Below are 16,186 nucleotides of genomic sequence, written 5' to 3' on the forward strand. Positions count from 1 at the left end.
TGTTCCTTTCTTCTTCTCTTGCTCTCCTTTGTGGTTTGATGACTTTCTTTAGTGGTATTCTTATATTATTTTCTCTTTTTTGTGTGTGTGTTTACTACAGGAACTTGCTTTGTAGTTATCATGAGGCTTGCATATAACAACTTACATGTGTAACAATCTATGTTAAGTCCATAACAACTTAAGTTTGGTCTCATTCTAAAGCTTAACATTTTTACTCTCCCCCACCCACATTTTAAGTTGTTTTCTTTTTTTTTTTTTTTTTTTGTGGTACGCAGGCCTCTCACTGTTGTGGCTTCTCCCATTGTGGAGCACAGCCTCTAGATGCACAGGCTCAGTGGCCATGGCTCACAGGCCCAGCTGCTCTGTGGCATGTGGGATCCTCCCAGACCGGGGCACGAACCCATGTCCCCTGCATCGGCAGGCGACTCTCAACCACTGCGCCACCAGGGAAGCCCACATTTTAAGTTTTTGAGCTCAATTTTACCTCTTTTTATCCTGTGTACCCCTTAACTATTGTAATTTTAGTTATTTTTAGTTCTTTTGTCTTTTATCCATCATACTACATTTATAAGTGATTAATTCACTAACTTTACCACATATTCTTTTCCTGTGAGATTTATTCTTACATATGTTTCCTCATTAGTAATTGACACCCATTCTTCTCAGCTTAAATAAATCACTTTAACATTTCTTTCAAGTCTGGTTTAGTGGTGATGAATGCCTTTAGATTGACTTGTATAGACAACTCTTATCTTTCCTTTAATTCTGTGATAATTTTGCTGGATAGATTAATCTTGGTTGGAAGTTTTATTTTTTCTTTCAACACTTTGAACATATCATGCCACTCCCTTCCAGTCTCCAAATTTCTGTGGCAGTCATAAAAATCAGGGCTTCAGCAGAGTTTATATGCTCTTTTTCTGGGAGATGACAGTGAGCTAGACTAAGGCAGAGGGATAGGTCCAATATGGCATCCACAGCCTACATTCCTTGAGCCTACATTGTCTTTTTTTTTTTAGCCATCCTAGTACATGTGAAGTGGTATCTGATTGCAATTTTGATTTTCATTTCTCTACTAAGTAATGATGTTAAGCATTATCTCATGTAGTTAGAGGATATTTGCATATCTTCTTTGGAATAATGTCTATTTAAATCCTCTGATCATTTTTAAATTGGGTTACTGTTTATATTGAGTTGTGAGCATTGTTAATATAATTTGGATACAAATATCTTATCAAATATATAACCTGGAAATATCTTCTCCCATTCAGTGGATTGCCCTTTCACTTTTTTTTAATGATGTCCTTTGAAACACAAAGTTTAGTTGTGATGAGTCCTCTTTATCTATTTTGTTCTTTTTGGCTTGTGGTTATGGTGTCATATGTAAGACACCACTGCCTAACCAGGTCAGGAATATTCACTCTTATGTTTTCTTCTAAAGTTTTATACTTTTACCTCTTACATTTAGGTCTATGTTCAATTTTGTGTTAAGTGAAGTAGGGATCCAACTTCATTTATTTGCATGTAGATATTCAGTTGTCCCCAGAGCATTCATTGAAGAGACTTTTCATTCTCCATTGAATTTTCTTGGCACACTTGTCAAAAATCATTTGACCATGAATGCAAGTATTTATTCATGAGCTCTAATTTCTATTCCATTGATCTATATGTCTATTTATGCCAGCACCACACTGCTTTGATAGCTATAGTCTTGTGGCAAGGTTTGAAATCAGAGAGTATTAATGTTCTAACTTTCTTCTTCTTTATTAAAATTGTTTTCACTAATCTGTGCTCCTTGCAGTTACACATGAACTTTAGAATCAACTTGTCCATTCCTGCAAAAAAGGCAGCTGAGATTTTGAAAGGGATTGTGTTGAATCTGTAGATCAATTTGGGGATTATTGCTATCTTAACAATATTACATATTCTGATGCATGAACACAGGCTGTCTTGCCACTTATTTAGGTCTTCCTTAATTTTTTTTAAACAATGCTTTAACATTTTCAGTATTTAACATCTCTGAATTGTACCATCTAGAAAAAGTGTCTTTCTTAGTCACTGACTTAACACAGGGGTGGTTGTGGGATCTTTATCCAGCTTCTTTAAACTTTGTCTAGGAAGTCAACTATATCACTCTGTCCATTCTATGCCTTTTAGACATAGCTAGTTAGATAACTCTGCCTAACAGCAAGGGTCTGAAGAATGGGAGAGAGTAGATGAAGTGCTTAATGAGCACCTCTGTTTCTGACACAGACCTGATGTGGGTAAGAAAGAAGCATCAGGATTTATTACTATGTGGGGGAAAAAAAAGAGATGAGAAACCATGTGTTTATTATGCTAATAGTTGTGTAAAAATAGATGTATGTGCATTTACATGTTTGAATTTGTGTGAAAAATAAATGGCACAATACACACAAGACTGGTATCTACATTTGCCTTCAGGGAAGTAAACTTAGGAAATGAAAACAGAACTGGAAATAAAACTTACTTCTAGCTTTATATCATATTTTACTTTTTGAACTTTGTGCATTTTATCACAGCAAGTAACGTACTTCTCATACATAATGGAAGAAATGTCAGTGGTAAAGAATAGAAAGTACAGAATCAGATCACTATATACATACAGTCACTTTGAGACAAAGGTGACACTGCAGGGTAGTGAGGAAATAATGACCTTTCAATAAATAGTGTTAGGTTGATTGGTTTTCCATATTGAAAGAAAGTGAATTCCTATCTTTCACTGTACACAAAAATCAACTCCAGGGGAATTGCAAAGTTAAATGTGAAAAGTAAACCAATAAATATTTTAGAAGAAAACCTGAGAGAATATCTTCATAACCATGAAGTACACAAAATTTTCCTAAATGGAATGAACAACACTTTAATTATGACCAAAATAAAAATAATTTATTAGACTATAGGATCAAACCCCTCCAGTAAGAGTGTGAATAGGCAGCCCAAAGAGTAAGATAAGGTATTTGCAATATATTTTTTTTGCAAATGATTTGTCAGACTATATATAAAGAACCCTTGGAAGTCACTAAGAAAAAGACAGAAATCCAATAGCAAATTAAGCAAAAGATTGAGCCAAACCTTTAAAAAATTAAAAAGGCCAGTAAACATATGTAAAGGTTTTTAAATTCATTCATTTTCAAGCATTTGCAAAATGTAAATATGTTATGTTACCACTACCACTAAAAGGAAACAGATGCCAATGACAAATTTTGGTAAGGTTGTGGGAACATAAATTGTTAAAATGACTTTGAAAACTGATTTGGCACTATTTACTAACAGTGGTTTTTTGCATACACTAGGACAAAGTAATTCCACTTCTAAGTATGTACACAACAGAAATTCGTACATTTGTTCACTAAATAAATTTATTAAAATGTTCATGGCAGCACTGTATATGATAGCTAAAAACTGAAACTACCCATATTCCCAGCAGGAGTAGAATGGATTAAAAAAAGTATGGTATATTCACACACAGAATAGTAATACACAATGAGAATGAGAATAATGTGACTGCCTTCACTGATATGGATAAATCTCACAAATACAATATTGCATGAAGGAAGTCACACCCCAAAGAGTTCATGCTGTCAGAATCCATTTGTATGTAGTAGTTCAAAAAAAAAAAAAAGATGCATCTTCATTATATTAAAAGTCAAAGGGCAGTTGACCTGTGTTATGTCACTGCCTGCATGGGAATCCTGGTAACGTTGCTGCTTTATCTTGGTGCCGGTTACATGCGTGTGTGTTCAGTTTTTGAAGTCACCCAGCTCTACAGTTATGATTTGTGCACTCTCCTTTATATATTTTATTCTTCAATGAAGAGTTCAAAATTATTAAGAAGCCTGGACCAAAGTATTTTTGGAAAATATTTAATGCATTTATATCTTTAGTCTGTAGAAGTACTAGAAGATTCCAAATAGAAAAGGAAAAGAGGAAACATTTGGAACCACAATCCTCTAAGCATAATCACCATAAATACAAATTTTCTTTTCTTTTTTTTTGGTACAAGTTTTCTTATTGAGTCATAAATCTTTATGTATCTTTTAGTGTTTGTGCCATCTTTTCATTTGCTGTACCAGATCTGCAGCAAGCCCATCCATCAGGACAGCAGACATGCATACTGTTAAGCATTTAAACAATGATCAAAACATATGATGGTAAAGCATAAATAAACAGATAAGCCTTGTCCTATCAGGACTCTACATCAAGACAATATTTTGAGTGAAAACAGTTCTTAATAATAATTCCATTTTCTAATCTATGGAAAAAATTCCATTTACTGTACCTGCTATGGATATGAATTTTCAATCTGACTTTCACATTATGGCTGCAGTGAACAAATTCTCTGTAAAGATGAACCTCAGTAATTCATTTCCTGAACCATTCGTAAAAACCCTATCAAACTTGACTGAACTCAAAATAAGTCACTTGCCTGGTAATCTGTATTCAAAATTATGTGGTGTATGAGTTTTTCTAAATCTGTTGCCTCACTTAGGTCAGTCATCCTGGCTTTATATTTCATTACTAATAATGCTAAGAAATTGAATGAAAATAGACTTTCAGATCCAATCTGGAGTAAATAGAGGTAGGGATTTTCTGAATCTCTTTAGGCATTTAAATTCAAGTTACATCAAAAACTCATCAATATTTTCTCTTCTAATAGTTATTAGTGTATGAATAAAGTTTGCCATTAGTCCCTTCATTTTTTCAAGAGCAATTCAGCAAAATAAATTCTTTGCATCTCCAATTTTCTTTTAAGTATCTGTAAGTATTTATAATTAAGGAATCATGATTCATTTTAGAACTATTGGGAGATTAAAGTACTGGAACTTAAAATGTTAATTTCAGCAACTAGAAAACTATACTAGCTTTTTTGTGTGTTATTTTCAGACATAGAATATGCGAAGCAAATGTAATAAACCTGCATCCCCTCAAATTAGTAGTTAATGATAGTGTATGATGAACATTAGCCTATATCTTTCAAATCCTGGTCAAATTTTGGTTTTATCTAAACTATTTGAGAATTCCAAAGCTTGTCATGTTGTCTCCATTCTCAGTGTTTTTGCACCTTCAGATCTTTCTGTTTTGATTGCCCAAACAATGCCTTTAACTCAACTCTTCATTATCTTTTTCCTTCCTGAATTGATGCCATTTTAATGAAAAACAATATTGTTCACCAAATATTTTAAAAACATGAGCCTGACCATACCTCCTAGTTTGCCTTGAACAATCCATTGTCATCCAGGCATAATTATTAATACTATTTCATCTTCCAGTCAAAACCATATCATACAGATGACAATTATAATCATCTATGATTTCCTAGAGCTAATCATTATGTCCTGTCAATTTTATCTCTAAAATGTATGTGGAATCCAGCCTCTTCATCTCTACTATCATCCTAGATTAGCAAAGAGACTACTGAAACAGTTTCTATCTTCACTTTCACCCTTTCCCACTTCAAATCTTTTGTCTACACAGTGGACACAGTAGTTTTCTTAAAGCAAAGCAAATGCCTATCTTTTGTTGTTTTCACTGCTCTTACAATAAAATCTAAACTCCTTACTCTAAGTCCCTATCTGACCTGGCCTTTGCATACATCTCTGGCCTTACCCTAGACTCCTGTCTTCTTACTGTTTCTCAAACACACCTTGCTCTTTCTGCATTGAGCCTTATGGTTTCCTCCTCCCATAGAGATCTTTCCCCAGGTTTCCATATGACTGCTGCCTCATCCTTAAGGATTTTGTTCGTGTCACCACCTGACAGGTCTTTGCTGATCAAAAAATCTAAATAGATTTCTTTTTTATTCTCTATCATATTACCATATTCATATCTTTCATAATTCTTATAGTAATTTTGGGGTTCGTTTATTTCATAATTCATTTCTTTCATCATTCTTATAGTAATTTGGGGGTAAAATGGCTTTTTGCTCATTTTCCTTCTGTTAGTTCTGTGAAAGCAAATTTTTCACTAGTGTATGTTCAGCATGAGCATAGGGTCAGGCACATAGTGGTCTTTAAAGCCACCAGCAAGTATATTTCAAAAACCTAATTTCCCTAAACACTCTTCCGGGTAATGGAGTATGGTGAGAAAGACAGATGCAATCTTTACCCTCAATACACATATTCCAATGTAGTAAAACTGACTCATGCTATGAAGAACATAAAGTAGAGTACTATGTTATAGAGAGATCAGAGAAGAAAGCCTCTACTCAGGGAAGGCCTCAATGGAGAAAGTGCTATTACATGTGAGAAAGACCTACACAATGAGTAAGGGACAGTTAGATGCAAAGAGCACCAAAGAAAAGGAACAACTTGTGCACAGCCCTTGAAACCAGGAGGAACCTGACATATTAAAGACAGAAATGTGAGTATGACTGCAGTGTGATGACCAAGCACATAATTCATTCAATCTTTCATATAATTCAATAGATATTTATAAAACACCTCTTGTATGCCACTGATTGGTCTAAGCATTCAGGATACAACAGTAAACACAATCAGGGAAAATCTTTCTGGAGCCCCATGAGTTTTACAGTTTTAAAGAAGGAATAGTAAATTATGACATTTAATAACAAAATAACCAGGTACTTAAGAATAAATAATTTCCAGCATCACTTGTGATACTCCAAAGTGAGTTAAATTTTTAATTATAACACACTGAACAGTGTTCACATGTCACCTGATGAACGGGGAGGACTGTAGACCTAGAACATGGATTAACTTGGTTCATTAGATTATCATCTCATTCTAAAGGAATGAGCCATTTCTCACTGTAGAGTTATAAATATTTCCTGAATTATCAAATCTGATTGTATGTTCACTAGTATGCTGAACTAACTTTTTTACCAGTCTGGTCATCTTATCATTAAAGGAAATTCAATGTAGCCTACCATGCTTATTTCTGTTTGATTTTTTTAAGGGCTAAGAAACTGGAGACAATTCTAAGTTCATCCTTTGGCACAGGTGTAGAAAAATGGTGGTGTTATCCAAAGATCAGATACCATACTGAAGAGGCCTGCAAAAGAAATATTCAAAGGGCAGTGATAGAATTTACCTTAGGTCTGTTCTATTTATGATACTGTTAGTCCTTTCACTCATGCCTTATTGCTTTAACCAAAAACACTTGTATAGTTAAATAGTCCACTTGTTCTATGAGAAAAATATGACCTATTTTTTCTGTCTGTTTGTTGGAGGTTTGGAAATTCAGTGGCAAGGACTGAAACACTTTAAAGCAGACGTTATAACCTGATAGTCACAACATTTTTTAGTCTGCACAATGTAAACATAGGCAGTGTTTTGTTTTGATGTTTCTTTATTGTAGCCACATATATTTTCTATTTTAGCCAAAAATAAGCAATTATTTGACAGCAGAAAAAGAGGCATGTTGTCCTGTATTCTCGTACAAAGTGATGTCTAAAATCACCATTTTAATGAAAATTTTATCTGGATTAAACTTAACATAAAGTATCTTCTCACCTTATAATAGTGTTCTGATTTAACTCCTTCTAAAACTATAAGAATAACATTGTCAGTGAAGTAATATGCTGATCAGTTATCTGAAATACGTGGCCCTGAGAAAGCATAATGTAGTGTATAATTTGGACTTAGGTTGTATTAGTAGAAATACAATCTTTAAAGCAAGGCCATAATAATTCTGCTCTACTGTTCACTGGTCAGATTGCCATCATAGTGTTGTGTTCAGTTTTGGAGAATACATTCTGTGATGTTTAATTTTATGTCAACTTGACTGAGCCATGGGCTGCCCAGATATTTGATTAAGCAGTATTTTGGGAGTGTCTTTAAGGGTGTTTCTGAATGAGATTAACATTTGAATCTGTAGACTGAGCAAAGCATATTGCCCTCCCCAGTATGGGTGGTTTTCATCTAAACCATTGAAGGCATGAAGAGAACAAAAATGCAGAGTAAGGGAGAATTTACCCTCTCTGCTGGGCTGTGTTTGAGCTGAGCCATTGGTCTTTAGCCCTTGGACTTGAACTGAAATTATATTACTGGCTCTCCTGGTTCTCCAGTCAGCTTGCTGAGTATAGATCTTGGGACTTCTCAGAACCACATGAACCAATTCCTCATAATAAATCTATCTATATCTATATCTCCTATTGCCTCTGTTTCTCTGAAGAACACAGACTAATACACTCTCTAAGAGTAGCATTGGTACTATCCTATACATAAGTTATGTATAGGATATATTCAAGATGGTTATGTGGTGTACTGATTACAGAAGTCAAGGCTACAGGAACATATAGATCCAAAACTGTGTAACTCTTTCAACATAATAGTTTATCCCTAGCTCTTATAAGAGTTCAAGTTGATTCCAAAGTGGGGATTGGGTTCAGTTCCACACATTCATTTAACTACCCAGTTTAACAAAGGCTGTTATGTTTCATTATGTGGGATCCACAGTCAACTCAGGCATTGCCATCTCAGGTAGCCAGAGGATAAAGCACAAAAGTGCAAGCATAGATTCTCAGGAGTCTAGCAATAGAGATAGACTCTGGATGTCATGTGAAATCAGAGCAGTGAGAGATTTCTCCATTTTGTAGTTGGGGAAGGCTCCTTTGATGATGGAGAAGCTGAGCCTGATGACGAGACAGAATTTTGCTTGATTGAAAAGAGAAGGAGAAAAGTATTCACAAAAGAGACAGATGTAAGGCAGGGAATCTGAACTTTAAAATTTTGAAATTTGTTAATTATGGTGGAATCAAAATCATATTGTTTTCTCTTATGGGACCTGCTTAGGGCAATTTTGTAACATTTAAAATTAAATTTGAAGATTAAAAAATGTGATTCTCATCTCAGTAAATACTCTCTCTCTCTCTCTCTTTTAACTTATTACTTTTCTGTTTCATTAGGATGCCAAATCCTTGAGCATGGGGACTTTCATGTTTTTATATTCTGTTAAATCTACTGCTAGCTCAATGTCTCTAACATAGATGTTTTCAAGAAATATTTGTCTAGGGTGTCCTGATGTCCACCAACACATACACAGAAAATTTTGCTCCATCGGGTGACTGCTATTTGAAATATATTAATAGGAGACAGATGCTTCTATCTCTTAGATGGTACCTCAAATCATTGTTCTCATAGATGAAACATTTTTAGCATAAATTAACAAGAGTTTAAATGATTTCCATCAATCTCTTCCTTAAAGAATGTTTTGATAAGTAGCTTGTTTGGAGAATTCCTGAATGAGGAGGAAAGCATGGAAGTTAGGGCTTAGAAGTCTCCCTACCTCTACGCAAACTGTAAGTCTTGATTTATAGACTTTATAGTATAATATTACATTGGGTCAGTTCTCTGCTAGAGTATAGAAATTAGATCTCATTAGTGAGTAAGTAGGAGAAATATCCAACTACTCCCTGTGTATGTACAGTGTGCCTGTTAATCACATATGTGTTGATACATTACATTTATGAATGGGTGGTGCTGCAAAATATTATTATACAAATTCCCATTAAGATTTAGAACTAATAGAAGGAAGCATAGAGTTAGTAAATAAAGTCATAGAAAAAAATTTTTTAAAGTCTCCTTTATCAGGAAACACTACATGAGACAACATCTTATCAGATAAATATATGACTCATTTTTACAGAAAGGGACTGAGAGTTGATTCCAACCTTCTTTTGAATAATGTTTGCAGTTAATTCTTCCTTGGAATATTTGGAGCTATTTTTTTTACCCTGAAGAAAACTACAGGTTATTAGTGAATTTTCTGGTACTATTGGCCTCAAGTTGCTCTCTGTCAGCTACCTCATAGACATGCTGTCCTTCATTTATGCAGATGGCACAGATGACCTACTATCAGTAGAATATTGCATCAATTAATGGCACATAATTGAGAAATAACAGATTGGGGTTAGGGGTGCAGTCTGTGAGTAGAGAACAGAGTTTTCCCAGTCAGAAATATACTGGCCCATGTGGAAATTAAATATGTGACCTTGACTTTAATACCACCAGGATCTAATTGAATTAACCATCTCTGTCACACAATGTCATATAAATAACTAATAGTCTTGTCATTTTCACCCCATGATACCTGCTAATGTTATAAATCTCTAAGTTTCACTATTCAAATAATACTGTTTCTAGGATAACATTTCTGATGATACCTTTTTTTTTTTTTTCATGTAGTACAGACTTTGTATTGTCCTGGAATCACGTTAAACTTTTTAAAGTTATCATTATTAAATATAATTTTAAATTAAAATTTATAAACAGACTGCTTAAAAGACAATTACAGAGAGTTTTTCTAAATTCTAACTCATAAGATGTAATTCATAATGGTTGCTTGTTTTAATAAAATAATAGCAATCACGTTAGATTTTAAGGAGACATAATGCCCTTGTCTACCTCATTGAAGTTGAAGAATCAGCTGAGAAATGTGACATAGGGGTCACCATTAATCTTTCCACATAGGAATGATCAGGACAGAATTTTGTGTTTGTTTTTGTTTTGCATAGGCAGGTCGATTCAAAAGAGAGAGCATCTAGAAAAGGCAGAGGCAAAGAAGCTGAGTTTCTTCTCTCACCCTTATCAAGTAGAGTGAGGGATAAGGAGAAAATTCAGGAGATTTTCTCTTCCTGAATTCCCTTCACAGGGAAACCTGGAGAACAGAGGGTCTCTCTCTCCAAACACCCTACTTACCTTCCCATCTCAAACGTGCAGCGTGTTTGATAATATGCTGAGCAGTTTACACGGGTGACCTCATTTCACCTTCTAAGTATGTCATGAGTCAGGAATTATTATCTCCAAGGGTGGAAGAGGGATTGGAGATCTGAAAGAAGTTAGTTAATTTTCTCAAATATTAAGTGAAAGGTATCTGAATTCGGGCTCTCTGATTCCAAAGCCTACATTCTTTGTTTCTATAATTTTCTACGAATAATAATTTATGCTACGGCAGCAGATACCAGCAGATAGAGAAAACTCATTCTTTGCAGAAATATGTTTTGAGCTGCTAGTAAGCTTTGTAAATATAATCATCAGCTCCTTGTCCATCTCCTCACTTCCCTCTCACTTTCTTTTCACTTCCTCACATGTAAGAGATCCAGAGAGAGGGCTTGGAAGCATGTGTTAGAGAAAATAAGCGCTATTTCTCCCACCACTCAGTATTGCTCCAAACATTTATTCTACAAATATTGAGGTATTATATACAAATCTATGTATGTATGTATGTAAGTATGTATCTATCTATCTATCTATCTATCCATCTATCTGTGTTTCTATCTATAGCATGCATTTAAATACAACTCTGGCAAGAGCTTAGGTTTTATGATCAGTTAACTATGCTCAACACTTGTGATATTGGTATCCATTGACTGGTAATTTGTGCAATCTAGAGTTTCTTAGATAACTTCAGAAGTTATAACTCAAATGTCTGTTTTTAGATAATTTTGCCATTGGTTTTTCAACTAAAGTTGTGAATGGTCAGCAATCTTAAGTTTTCTCATTATAAAGATTAACTTGAACACAACATGCAACTTACTCTTTCATTTCTGAAAATGAAGTGTATTTCACATCTACCTGAACTCTCCTAGCTGTTTCCTTAATCTTAAATATGTTTCCCTTTTTGAGGTCCATGAAATTCCTACTCTTTATTAAAGTCTCAAATACTAAACTAATCAGTAAAGATTTTTAACTTCTTTTTTTTTTTAAGGGAATTCCTTTATTTTATTCTTTATTTATTATTTTTGGCTGTGTTGGGTCTTCGTTTCTGTGCAAGGGCTTTCTCTAGTTGCGGCAAGCGGGGGCTCCTCTTCATCGTGGTGCGCGGGCCTCTCACTATGGCGGCCTCTCTTGTTGCGGAGCATAGGCTCCGGACGCGCAGGCTCAGTAGGTGTGGCTCACGGGCCTAGTTGCTCCGCGGCATGTGGGATCTTCCCAGACCAGGGCTCGAACCCATGTACCCTGCATTGGCAGGCAGATTCTCAACCACTGAGCCACCAGGGAAGCTCTTAACTTCTTTTAACACTTCTATTTAATATTTCATTTTCCCTTCTTTCTTCTATTTTTTGGTAACTGTGTATTAAAAGGAAGAGATTATTACATACCAGTTGTTTCTCCCATACATTTACTCTAGTATATTTCTTGACATAAAATAGGCATAAAACATATTTATAAAATGAATAGTATCATAACTTATTCAACTCTATCATTCACTTAAACATGATTGCACTATTTTACCAAATATAATATTTACAAATAAAAATGGTACACATAAAAAGGCATCTAATTTTGGTACAATAATCCCCACCAAATTTGCAAAAAATGATATGTTTCTTAAAATTATACTTACTTTCTCTTTTTTTCTCTGTCACAGACACAATAATTTTGTGTTGTGGAGAAATTTCTGATTTTTGATAACTGAGTGTACTAGTCTCTGATCCATCATCAACTAAATAATATTTGATTGTTTCCTTTCCTTCAGCAAATGTATACAAAATATTTTTAACCTATGGAAAATGAACTATTAAGTCATGTAAGTATTTTTCCATCTCAAAGTTTGAGTTAACAGTTCCCAAAAGCTGCCTCATCTTCTACTTTTTCCTCAATGCTTTATTTTCACAACTTTATAACCTTTCATTCTGCTTTCTATGATTTTAATCCTCTTATAACCTACTCTTTCTAAATTAGACATTGCCTAAATATCATAATTTGTTTCCTTTTATTGTTTATCCCTATAAATATTTCCATCCATTTTATTATGCTTTATTTAAATGCAATGTATGAATCTTCTCACCATAATTCTGTGGTGACATAATATGATAATCTGATGAGGAAAAATGCAGTACAACATAGATAAGAGTAGCTCATGCATTGTCATTGACTTGTAGGACAACCTAGCAAAATGATTACTCTGTTTGTCAATCCCCTTCGTATCTTAGGGAGATGATTCTCAAATTTGATGTGACTCCAGTTCAGTCCAGGTACTTGATGATTCTGCATTCTGCACGATTGCACCCTGCAAGGCTCTCCTTGAAGAAGCCTGGAGTGAGGCCCAGCAATATATATGTTTATATTTTTCATTTCTGGTGAAACTGTTCTTGTAGAAACATTGACCAGCATTTGAAAAATTAAGCTTAGAGAAAATTATGGATTATAGTTCATAATTCAGAAAAATTCTTGCTGTTCATTGGTGATTGATTTTACCCCAAAACAAGATGGTATAAATTTCTGTTATTTCCCAAAACACTGTGGCAGTCCTAATCAGAAGCCATTCCTTGCTTAAAAGTTATTGTGAATTGAATTCCACTGTATTTTGCATGTATAACCACATGTAATTCTCCATAATCACAATCTCAAGAGAGCTAAAATATTTATCTGGCTTGTTGAGGTAGGATTGTATTTTGCAGGACTCTCCAAAAGGTAACATATCTTTCAATAAGTAGCAAGTTGACCTATGTATTTGTCACTTTCAAATCTATTTGCATGCATGTGTGCCTGTGTGTGTATGTATGTGTATACATAGATATAATTTTACTTTATGTAAGGTACATGTACATAGTACTACTTCAGTAGTGCATAGTAGTAGTTCTGAGTGAGCTTTCTCATATCAAACTCCCTATATTTTTCTTTGTTCCACTGCTTATAAAATTTGTAATGTTGAGCAAATTATTTCATACCTCTCTACTCCATTTTCTTCATCTTTATAATGCAGTAAATAATAGTGTTTTTATAAACATTTCATGAAATAATACAGGTAAAGCAAGCCTTCAAACACTGCTAGATGATACTATAGACAGAGGGTTCATAAAGATTAAAGCACACAATTTCTGTCTTTTGTGACTTAAATCTAGACCTGCTCATATAAACTGAAAAGAAAGAAATTAGAGGAATATCTTAGGAAAAATTATATCACTGATAGAAAATGACAATATTTAAACCTTTTTTCACATGCTAGCTGCTAAAAGTCTTCCTCCCAAATACTTTTCCTTTAAAACAAGCATTTTAGCAAAGCAATGTGAACTCATAAAGAACTCAAAAGTCAGAAGTTTGAAGGCTGTCAGCACCACTAGCTGAAATATAAAAACGTTCATGTGAAAATTTTGGTGTTATTTGCATGCTAGCTATTTTGGTGTTTAATATCATTTATCATACTCTATATAAATATGGTACTTAATATAGAAGTGAGTTAATGTCAGTGTATAAAGGATCAAATTCCTGGCAAACTCCTCAAAGGCAGAACTTGATAAGGGATGAGAGAGCTGTAAGAATATGCATTTTGTTGTGTGGACTAGCTCACTAAGCCACGTGAGGAAAGATGGGGAAGAAAATGAGAACATGACATTATGCCCAAGCTTGGCTTTAGTAACTAAGAAAGAAAGGTTTCAATGTCAAAAACTAAAAAAGGAATGAAATTAGGGTAGCTCTGAAAGGAGAGGATTGATATTTCCCATAATATTTTTCTGACAATTTTCAACAAGTTTGGCATGCTTTCTTATAAAAATCATAGTCCACTCTGATCAGTATTGAATGAGCTTTTTTCTAATATAGTTAGAAATCTGAATGCAGATACAATCATTTTACAGCTAAAGAAACACAGAGACTTAAAAAACTAAAAATAGAACTACCATACGACCCAGCAATCCCACTACTAGGCATATACCCTGAGAAAACCATAATTCAAAAAGAGACGTACCAAAATGTTCATTGCAGCTCTATTCACAATAGCCAGGAGATGGAAACAACCTAAGTGTCCATCATCGGATGAATGGATAAAGAAGATGTGGCACATATATACAATGGAATATTACTCAGCCATAAAAAGAAACGAAACTGAGCTATTTGTAATGAGGTGGATAGACCTAGAGTCTGTCATACAGAGTGAAGTAAGTCAGAAAGAGAAAGACAAATACCGTATGCTAACACATATATATGGAATTTAAGAAAAAAAAATGTCATGAAGAACCTAGGGGTAAAACGGGAATAAAGACACAGACCTACTTGAGAATGGACTTGAGGATATGAGGAGGGGTAAAGGTAAGCTGTGACAAAGCGAAAGAGAGGCATGGACATATATACAGTACCAAACGTAAGGTAGATAGATAGTGGGAAGCAGCCGCAGAGCACAGGGAGATCAGCTCGGTGCTTTGTGACCGCCTGGAGGGGTGGGATAGGGAGGGTGGGAGGGAGGGAGACGCAAGAGGGAAGGGATGTGGGAACAGATGTATATGTATGACTGATTCACTTTGTTATAAAGCAGAAACTAATAAAAAAAACAATATAAGACATGAAAAGCCTTATGCATGAAATGTTATCAGTACTCATCAAAAAGTGATGAAATTGTTTTACATTTTTCTTGTAACATTTTGGAAATATTTTATTTTGAGTACGTATTAGTTTGCATAAAAATAAACTTTATTTTAAAAAAACAAAACAAACAAACAAAGAAACAAAAACAAACAAAAAAAGAAACACAGAGAGAAAGCATGGCAACTTTCTGGCATTTTCAAATTCCTATGACTTTCATGCGTTTGAGCATGGATTTCTTCTTCTCAGAAGAATATGACATAGGACAGTTGCACAGTGTTTCTCATTGGCCTCTGGCCTTTTCTGCTTGTTTCTTATGTGGAGCTCTAAAGCCCTGTGTAAGGATACTTATCATGCAATGGGAATTTTGGTTAATGGTAGGAAGTACTTTACTTACTGGCTTTTTACCTGTAATTCAAGATTTAGGTATGTGTTTCTAGTGATTTTGTTCACAAATGCTTAAGATTATTTTGCTGCTGACAAATTTGAAGTGAATAAGTCCAATTCACTATATCTTTTGTATTATGTCAAGGTGGGAAAGAACTCTTAGGAAGCTAGAATCATAACAGTAAGAGGGATGATTCTTTTCAGTCCCATCCATCCCTTGGTGATGAAAGTGAATTCCTTTGAGTAAGGAATTTGAGCATCTTATCATATGATGCTTTGAAATAAAAACCAAGAAGTTCTGAATTTTTGTTAAGTAACGATCTGATGATCTTAATATGCCACACACACTTTTTGAATTCAGCAATGCATTCTTGGGAAATTAGCAATGTATGTCAGCATATGAGAGACAAAAATTCAGACACAAGAAGACATTCATTTTCTAGGTCACTGGGAGAAGATTTAACAATTAGCTGCAGACGAACCACAAGGCATATTGCCAGGAAGCCCAATAAATAATGTCC

Source organism: Mesoplodon mirus (assembly GCF_964341445.2).
Source record: "Mesoplodon mirus genome assembly, chromosome: 4".
In the NCBI taxonomy this organism is placed as follows: Eukaryota; Metazoa; Chordata; class Mammalia; order Artiodactyla; family Ziphiidae; genus Mesoplodon; species Mesoplodon mirus.